The following is a 10,804-nucleotide window of genomic DNA, read 5'->3' as shown; positions in this document are numbered from 1 at the left end:
AAGCCACGTGGTCACAACTGCTCCAATGGTTCTTCTCTCCCTCCCTTCCTCCCTCTCTCTCTCTTGCTCTCTGTCTCGCTCTCGTTCTCGCTCCCTGCAGGATTGTGGGTGATCGTCTCCCACGCTCGGATGCTTAGTCTCAGGCCGTGGTGTTTGGCAGAAATCAGTGATTTTTCAGAATGTTGGAAGGTGCCCACAGCTGGCACTAAAGTATTTTTTGTCACTTCCAAGCACCTATGGCCGGTCCTTTGCTTCATTCTAGGTCAGGCCGCCTGCAGATATAGACCCATTCCTCTGCTGCCTTATTGCCAGTTACATTAAATACAATCTCTGACAAGAGTTTAACACTGCACGGTAGTCAACATCTTTTAGTGATGCTGAAAGTCGTCCTACACAATAACCCTCCTCTCTCTCATCTCTCTCACACCCCCCACGAAGGCTTTCAAAGGTAAGTGCAGGTTAATTTGTTTATTGTTCTTTATATTTTGTATTTGCTTTTTATTTTATATTATATTACAGGATTGTGATCATTCTTATATGAATGTTTGGGGTTGTGGAACAAATCGTCTGAATTTCCATTATTTCTTATGGGGAAATTCGAGCTTTGATATACAAGTGCTTTGGATTACAAACATGCTTCGGGGATGATTTATGCTTACAAACCAAGGTTTTACTGTATGTGGGTCCTTGAAGCAGAGCGTATGCCTGTATTTCCTTATTCGTACCCCAAGTTTTATTTCCCTGATTCTCAGTGGCTTTTATAATAAGGTCAACCTCCATGTCCCCCATTTCAGAGTTCACTTTGTTTAGTGTCCAGGCTCTGTTCGGGGTCATGGGAACTATTGTAGCAAAACGGATTTGTTTAGACCCTGTTGTATCATCCCCACGATTACTGGGACCCCTGTTACCGCTGTTGTTGCTCCTGTATTATCGACATCTGAGCTGGGCGGGCCTGAAACTTGCTTCTTTTCTGCTGTCCTGTCAGTTCCTCACACAAGGCTTCAAAACCACTGGTGACACCTCCTTAGCTTCCTTTTGGGCTTTCCAGTAATTGTTTTTTTTTTAATTTTTTTTTCAACGTTTATTTATTTTTGGGACAGAGAGAGACAGAGCATGAACGGGGGAGGGGCAGAGAGAGAGGGAGACACAGAATCGGAAACAGGCTCCAGGCTCCGAGCCATCAGCCCAGAGCCCGACGCGGGGCTCGAACTCACGGACCGCGAGATCGTGACCTGGCTGAAGTCGGACGCTTAACCGACTGCGCCACCCAGGCGCCCCGGGCTTTCCAGTAATTGTGATTACCAAAAAGTGCACCTAAAGTTGAGGAGAAGAGCAACACACTCTGCGTTTGACATCATCAACCGTGGCCCCATTACTTCACTGTGAGGGATTTCCTTTTACTGCTCGCCATTCCTCTTCCGGTATTAAGATGGTTTCCATGTTTTCATGGAGCAAAAGTAAATGTTTAGTTGTTGAGGGACACTCTTTATTATGTAATTTTTGTACATATACCTAGACATTTGTGCACGTATTGTGTTGTTGTTGTTGTTTAAAGTCTTTATTTATTTATTTTCAGAGAGAGAGAGAATCCGAAGCAGGCGCCTCTGACAGGGGGGCTCAACTCCGGAAGCGTGAGCTCATGACCCAAGCCGCAACTAAGAGTCGGACGCTTAACCGACTGAGCCACCCAGGGGCCCCACGTGCACATATTTTGAAATGTAATTATTAAATAATGATTGAATTAAAATGAAATGTGAAATGTAGTCAACGGAACTCTTATCAGGAATTTTAGCAAACACTAAACCAGTGGTTGGCACACTGCGATCTAAGACTCCTGGGGATTGCCAAGACCTTTCAGGGGGTTCATGAAATCAAAACTATGTTCGTAAAAAATACTAAGATGTTATTTTCCTTTCTCTTTATGTTGGTATTCGCACCGTGCTCACATTACAGCAGATTAAATTCAGAAGTGGATAGGAGATCCTAGCAGTCATTTGATTAAGGCAACCATTAAAGAAATTTGCGAAAAAAAAGGAAAACAATGCTATTCCTTTCACCAAGTTTTAATTTAATTAAAGATTTTATTTTTTTTCAGTAATCTCCACACCCAACTTGGGGTTCGAACTCAGAACTCTGAGGCTAAGAGTCTCATGCTCTACCAACTGAGCCAGCCAGGAGCCCCTCACCAATTTTTTATTTCTTTTATTTCTTTTATTCCTTTTTTCTTTATTTATTTTAGTTTCCTTAAATTTTATTTTTAATTTACATCCAAATTAGTTAGCAAATAGTGCAACGATGTGGATTCCTAATGCCCCTTACCCCTTTAGCCCATCCCCCCCACAACCCCTCCAGAAACCCTCTGTTTGTTCTCCATATTTATGAGTCTCTTATGCTTTGCCCCCCTCCCTGTTTTTATATTATTTTTGTTTCCCTTCCCTTATGTTCATCTGTTTTGTCTCTTAATGTCCTCATATGAGTGAAGTCATATGATAATTGTCTTTCTCTGACTGACTAATTTCACTTAGCATAATACCCTCCAGTTCCATCTCTTTTATATTTTAAGTTTATTCATTTATTTTGAGAGAGAGCACAAGCAGGGAAGAGGTAGAGAGAAGAAGAGACAGAATCCCAAGTAGGTTCACACCATCAGCATAGAGCCTGATGTAGGGCTCAAACATAATGTGAGATTATGACCTGAGCTGAGATCAAGAGTCAGACACTTCACTGACTGCACCACCCAGGCACCCCACCAATTTTTTATTTTAGAAAATCCTTTTTAAAATATGTTGACATGTAATAGATTGAATAAAGATATATGTTTTTAATTCCTCAATTTAATTTGTAACATAGTAAATAATATTCGATATAACCTACATAAACAAAAGTTCTTTGGGGTCCTTAGTAATTTTTAAGAGTGGAAAGTGCTCCTGAGTCCCAAAATTCTGAGAGTTGCTGCTCAAAAATGATTATTTAAATTCAGTCTGCATAGTTTTCTTGGGACTTCCTTTGAATTTTTTTTTTTTTTTACCTGAAACGGTGGGAGAATTCTATCTACTATTTCCATCCTCAACTATATAGCAGGTTTTTATTCTAACAACTCTCCTCATATATGTCTATAAATATAAATAAAAAGGAAAAAGAAAAAAGGAATTGGAAACCCTATCTCATAAGACCCAAAAGAAACATACAGATGGCTAAAAAAAAAGCAGGCTCTGAGAAGTAAAAATTTCTTTTGGCACAAGCTGAGTGTAATTGTGTATAATTACACAATTATAACTGTGTGTAAAAATAATAAAATAAAGAAGATAATGTCATCCTTGTCCATTCCCAGCATCCATTTCTCCAAAAGTCTTAACCTCATAGCCTTTTTCTACAGCTTTCCTGAAAAACTCAACATGCATCCAGGTCACCTATTAAAGTGGGCCGTTAAACAGCTTTTAGCTTATTCACGAGTTGTGCGTCCATCACACCATCGGTTTTAGAGCATTTTCATCGTTCCTAAAAGAAACCCTGTACCCATCAGCCCTCCCCAGCCAACACCCCCCCCACACACACACACACCCTCCAGCCCTAGGCGACCACGAATCTGCTTTCTGTCTCTACGTTCTCCTATTCTGGATGTTTCATGCACGTGGAATCATACAGCATGTGTCCTTCGTGACTGGCTCCTTCCGCTTAACATAATGTTTTTGAGGTTCGTACAGGTCATAACACAAGTCAGCACTTCATTTCTTTTCTTGCCAAGTAACGTTTCGTTATGTGGGTATACCACATTTTAGTTATTCATCCATCAGTCGATGGGTATCTGGGTGGTTTCTCTTTCATGGCTGTCATGAAAAATGTTGCTATGAACATGTATGTACAAGCGTTTGTGTGTACGATGGTTTTTACTTCTCGGGGGTATAGACCCAGGAGTGGGTGTGCTGGGTCATAGGGTAACTCTCCATTTAAGATTTTGAAGATGGCCAGAATGTTTTCCACAGGGGCTGAGACATTTTACATTCCCTCAGCTATACACGAATAATCCAATTTCTCTATGTCTTTACCAACGCTTGTTATTTATTTATTTGTTTATATTTTTCTAGCCATCCTGGTGGGTGTGAAGTGGCATCTCATTATGGTTTGATTTGCGGGAAGTCTTTTAATTGGGAAATGAATGTTGTCAACTGGTGAGTTCTAGTACCTTGGGCTTTAGATGGCCAGACTCCTCAAAGTGCTTATTCTAACGTGGATGCCGACCTCAATCTTTTCACCTCCTAAAGCAATTAAATTAAATTTAGGGCAATTTTATCTCCGTAGGTCTTCTGGTGAACCCAATTATCTGTCGGCGTGGCTTAGAGAATTCACAGACGTCACTGGCAGTCACAAGGTCACCGCCCTGGGCTCTCTGTTGTCCCAGACGTGGTGTCTGGTGGGTGGTGCTGTGCAAAGTCAAGAGCACCGGCTTTAGGTGAGACCCAAGGTCAAGATGATCCCCAATTCTTCCCAGCTATGCAAACACTATTATGTAACTGATGTCATCTCCCCAGTCTCAGTTGTTCAAGTATAAAGCAGGGACGTCCCCATTGATGTAAAAGCAATATGCCATAAGGGTCAGAGACACAAGCTTTAGAGCAGATCGGCCTGGATTGTGATCCAGTCCTGCAATTTCTTAGCTACGTGGCCTTGGGCAAGTTGCTTAACCTCTCTGATCCTTTGTTCCTTCACCTGGCACTTACCCATAGAACTGGAGTAAGGACTAAAGGAGAAACTATGTAAAGTGGCTGGCATATAGGATAACATTCAACAATTGTTAGTCAATCCTTCTGTTGAATGATACTATTGTGACATTTAATAAGGTAAGGCAAAACTTGGAAAGTTGAATGATGTCAGGAGTGGAGGAAATGGAGAAAGAAATTTTGTCCACCAACCTAACAGAATTTAGGCGAGTTAATGTGTTCGTGACCCAGTCGCCCCATTCTGAGGATATATTGCAGAAAAACTCTCATAAAAGATCTATGAGGGGACATACACAGAGACTATTCATCAAAGTGCTGTGCGTGGGGGCAAGAATTGGAGACACTTATGGAGGACACGGACAAGCACAAGGTGTTGGGTACACAGTGTAGACCACCTTGCAGCAGTTAGACAGTAACACAGACAAATAGGAATAGAGACAGACCTTTAAAAAAGGGAAGAACTGAGTGTATCCGCTGAGAATTAACTAGGAAAAGAGATAACACGTTAAGTAGTTTAAAACAGGGAGATTTTTTAAAAATTTATTTTAGAGAGAAAGAGCACGAACGGGGGAGAGAGGCAGAGGGAGAGAGAGTCTTAAGCAGGCTCCACACTGTTAGAGCATAGCCCAGCTCCGGACTCAATCCCATGACCCTGGGATCATGACCTGAGCCAAAGCCAAGAGCTGGATGCTTTACCAGCTGGGCCACCCAGGCGCCCCGAGAGAATTTAGTATGAGGAATTCGTTACACAGGTGATGAAACAGTTAAGAAAACAAACGGGATAGGTGAGGCTCAGGCTTTTTAATGACAGGAAGTCTTCTCCACCCAGGGAGGTGAGAGGGACAAGGGGAGAAAGTGATGTGACCTAAGTCCAGGGGCTGAGGTCACTCTGCAGAAGCTGGAACTACAGCAGGGTTGTTCAGCGGAGACTGGAGCTCTGGAGAAGACACACTTGCTGTAGGAGATCCTAAAAAAGACAGAGAAGGCGCACCACCAGCTTCTCCCTTCTCCCCTCTTCCATCCTCCTATCCCCCCCCGGTGCTTTTACTTTGCAAAACAGAGCGGGGAAAGAACAGAGATGGATTTGAGAATCTCAGATCCCAGCCAGGACAAAGCATGAGCACAGTTCTCTATGTGAATTACAAGTACATCCACGCTCCAACAAAACCACTTATCTGGTAAGGAGCCTACAAACTCAAGTACACAGATAGAGCACGGAGTAACTGCCTAGGCAGGGGTGAGATAAAGAGGAAGAAGCAAGGACAATGAACTACCTTGAGGTACACAAGGCAAGAAGAGGTTGAGGTGATGATGACTTTAGGGTAAGTGAACATGATACTCAGTTGACTGCTGGTTAATTCCCATGGAGAAAGGAATGAATGCTTAGGTTATGGACTATTAGCACTTTGGTGGACATGTTGATTCCCTTAATTGTAGAGAATCACAGAACATGGAGTTGTGAAAGGCCTTAAATCCTTTGCATCTTCTGAAGCAACTTAATGCGTTAGGAAGACTGTAGGCTTTATAGTCAGGTAAACCTGGGTTTACTGACCGGAGGACTGTATGATGGTTAAACTTCTCTGAGCCTCAACGTCCTTGCCTAGAAAATGGGGGTATAATAAATACCTTGCGGGGTGCCGGGGTGGCTCAGTTAAGCATCCAACTCTTGATCTCAGCTCAGGTCTTGATCTCAGGGTCATGAGTTCAAGCTCTGCCTTGGGCTCCGTGATGGGTGTGAACCCTACCTCAAAAATTAAACACATACATACATACATACCTTGCAAGAAAGGATTGGGAATCATACAATGGAATAATAAACATAGTGTCTGCAACAGAGTTGACTTTTGATAAGTGGGAGCTATCATCTGATCCAAATCCCTCACCTTCCAGGGAAAGAAGTGGAGGGTACCATCTCATCGAAGTTAGAGGCATACCCCAGAATCACAGACATAGGGCAGAGTTGATTATGGATCTTGAATCTCCATATTTAAAATCTATTCAAATGGATATAAGGGGTATATACCTAGGAGCGGAACTGGAGTTATGACTTTAGGAAAAATTCCTAGAAGAAGGATTGCTGTGTCAAAAAGTTAATAAAAATTTTGTTACATACTGGAAAATTCCCTTCCAAAAAGGCTGTACGTATTTGCATTTCTAACAGTTATGAGAGCATCTTGAACATTCTTTTAAAAGAGAAGTGATATCTCTAGAACATTAGAACTGAGGTAATTTTGGGCACCTGGGTGGCTTAGTTGGTTGGGCGTCTGACTCCTGCTTTTGGCTCACGTCAGGATGTCACGGTCGTGGGATTGAGCCCTGCATCAGGAGTGTGGAGTGTGGAGCCTGCTTGGGATTCTCTCCTTCTGTCCCTCTGCCCCTCCCCAGCTGGTGTGTGTGCATGTGCTCGATCTCCAAAATAAAAACAAAAACAAAAACTGAGGAAATTTCATGGTGTGACCCAAGAAATCTCATTCATTATTTAAATCAATTAAGAGTTGGGTGTTCTGTGACTTGCAACCAAAAACATTCTAATTTATACCACGAGCAACTTTATTATTATTATCCCAAGAAATATCTCATAAGAATGTATTCCCTAGGCTTTTCAAAGAATAGATGGGTGAAAAAATATCTTTGCCTGACACTTTTTCATTCCAGGAAACAGTTTTTCATCTTGATGTTAATGCCCAATGTTACTAGGTCTAGATTCTTGCCTCTTAGAATGCAAAAGTGGGCATTACTATCATCAGGACTAAATTTCTAGTTCCTCACGTCCTAGAGGTTAGGTCCAAAACTTTATCAAGAAAGTTTAACAAGGCATAAAACATTGTAGGTCAGAATGAAAGCCATGTTCATCTATTTTGGCTGAATCATGCCTCTATTTTGAATTACCGTCTTCCTGCCTTTCTCGATTACAATTATATTCCCGCTTTTCTGAGCTTTTGCTTTATCGCTCAAAACCTTTCATATATCCTGTTACAGATTGTTTAGTGTGGGTCCTGAGAACTGCAAAGAGCCTGGGATTTTACTCTTCCAGCAAGTTCATGAGTTAGCTTACCACAATTTCGTGGATGCTGATAAAAGACGAAAGAGTCCAAGCCAGCAGCCAGAATACCAGCATCTCCTTACACTGGTTACAGAAGCCCCAGTAAAGCACAGGAATTGTGAAGAGGGTAGGGTAACATGTACACATGGAGTAGGTTGCATTATAGGAGAGGAAATTTCAGCTCAGGGAACCCAAATATTTTATAATGGGCAGGAAGCAGCACTTTGCTCTTGAGGGAGACATTGTATCTATCTTCTGTAGCTGTTCATTACACGGGTGCCTTGGATATCTTGCAGACTTAGAAAAATTAGACTTTGCATTTCTTTTTTTTTTTTTTTTAATTTTTTTTCAACGTTTATTTTATTTTTTGGGACAGAGAGAGACAGAGCATGAACGGGGGAGGGGCAGAGAGAGAGGGAGACACAGAATCGGAAACAGGCTCCAGGCTCTGAGCCCGACGCGGGGCTCGAACTCCCGGACCGCGAGATCGTGACCTGGCTGAAGTCGGACGCTTAACCGACTGCGCCACCCAGGCGCCCCTAGACTTTGCATTTCTAAAACAGGAAATCCAGGACCCCAATTCAAAAGGGATTATAGCTTAAGGCATCACTATCATCAATATGATCGGAATTGTATTAAGATTTGCGGACTTGCCCTGGGGAGCAAATAAGTCGGCACATCTTCTAAAAGGATGCATTTTCAATATATGTCTACATATTTTTAGAAATTCACTATCTTGTTTCTTTGTGTGGGAGTGGGTGGGGAGAAGGCAGTTATCACATTAACTAAACCTACACATGGTAACTCTTCTGTTACCCAAGCGTGTCTTTTATGGAGCCTGTTTCACTGTTTTTCCAAGTGTTTTTTTCTTCCCAACCACATACAGGATCCCAGTTGAAAAGATTGCAGTTAAAAATGGTTTTTCTTCCATCTCGTATTCTTGTGATATTTTAGTACATAGAGAAGTTTCAGCAGCCTTCACGATGTGCCACTCTGGACATCTGCCGGACAGGCTCATCTCTTAATCTGGCCCTAATCACCACCATCACGGTAAACAAGGGATGCATATTGAGTATCGTATCTTTGGCACTGTGTTAAGTGATGATCTAAGAAAGATAGGGAGGTAGGAAGGGAATCGCTATTTTGTGTTAGATGCTGTACTAGCCGTTTTCAGTACAGTTTTTCATCATCCCAACACAGCGATAACTACGGTCCAGAGTGATAAGTAGTGTGTATCATGGTAATGAGTGACAAAACCAGATTTAAAACTCTAGGTGTATCTGATATCAAAATCCATGATGATTTTAGAAAATTTATCTTGGAATTCAAGACAATTGTAACTCAGGGAGAAAAGCTCTGTGCAACAAAAGAATCATACTAATATAGGTCGTGCATTAAATGTGACTATAGACAGTAAGTGTCACTGGAAAATTCTCCCGCTTAAGGTAATTACCACCATAGTCCACGGTGGTATAGTACTTTGGTCAATCACCAGTGCTCCGTGTTCGGCATGAACTGAGAATGGGTTTTGGAGGAAGGCTTTTGGGAGAGCCTGTAGATGGTAACATTAATTCAGGCAGTCAACTTAGGTGCACACTTTGCTTTTCACAAGAGGAATTCAACTGGAGGCTGGATTCGCACTACCTTGCTTTCTACTTCAGAGAAAAACAACACCCTTGAGCCTTGACCTTCCTCAACCTCTTTGAGCTTCCTACCCCAGAATATAGCTGCATCTGCACCCATTTTTGAGCCTAGTCTCTGCTCACAGTGAAAGAGCATTCTTTCTCCGATGGCATCTTTAACCAGTATGTTTCTACAGCTCTTTCCTATCACATACATTTTTTTTTTTAATTTTTATTTTAGAGAGAGAGTGGAAGAGGGGCAGAGAGAGAGAGAGAGAGAAGGAGAGAATCCCAAGCAGGCTCCTTGCTTAGCACAGAGCCTGATGTGGGGGTCAATCCCACCACCCTGGGATAATGACCTGAGCTGGAGTCTAGAGTCCGGCACTTAACCAACTGAGCCACGCAGATACCCCATTTCCTGTCAGCATTTAAATGTGCCCCAGGCTTTGCCTTCGTCACGACTCTTGCTCGATTTCTTCTTGTTACTATGTATCTCCTTCCTTCACAACCAAGTTTTTTATTTATTACTTTTTAAAATTTTTATTTATTTTTGAGATAGAGAAAGTCAGAAACAGAGCATAAGCAGGGGAGGGGCGGAGAGAGAGAGAGAATCCGAAGCAGGCTCCAGGCTCCAAGTTGTCAGCACAGAGCCTGATGCAGGGCTCGAACTCACAGACCGTGAGATCATGGACTGAGCCGAAGTCGGACGCCCAGTCGACTGAGCCACCCAGGTGCCCCATTCTTATTTATTTAAACAAAAATTTTTAATGTTTTTATTTTATTTTTGAGAGACAGAGTGCAAGCAGGGGAGGGGCGGAGAGAGAGGGAGACACAGAATCCGAAGCGGGCTCCAGGCTCTGAGCTGTCAGCACAGAGCCCGACGCGGGGCTTGAACTCACAAACCGCGAGATCATGACCTGAGCTGAAGTCAGACGATTACTCACTGAGCCACCCAGGTGCCCCGCAACCAAGTTTCTTTGAAGAACAGTTTGCATTCATGCTCTTCCTTTCCTAGCTCTCATTAATTTGTTGACTCAGTACAATCTGTTCACCAAAGTAATGTGGGCCAAAATTGTGCCTCAGTTTCCTCATCTGTAATACACGGGGATAATAGTAACTACCTCATTGGACTGTGTGGATTTAACTAATTATTAAATATAAAGCACTTAGGACACATACTAAGCATTGTTAACTGTTAACTGTAATGACTATTATTATAATTATTTAATTACAAAGATTCTCTCAAAGTTAGTGTACTTTTTTTTCAGAATTAACCATGAATCACATGTACTGCCAGCCAGAGGCTTTTAACCCACAAATGGACACAAAGCCCTGCCTGCTCAGTTACTGCTTTGTTTATGGGAAAGAGAGAGAGAGAGAGAGAGAGAGAGAGAGAGAGAGAAGGAAGAAGTAAAGAGAAA

Source organism: Prionailurus bengalensis, chromosome A2 (genome assembly GCF_016509475.1).
Source record: "Prionailurus bengalensis isolate Pbe53 chromosome A2, Fcat_Pben_1.1_paternal_pri, whole genome shotgun sequence".
NCBI classification, from domain to species: domain Eukaryota; kingdom Metazoa; phylum Chordata; class Mammalia; order Carnivora; family Felidae; genus Prionailurus; species Prionailurus bengalensis.
This window is presented reverse-complemented; position numbering follows the sequence as displayed.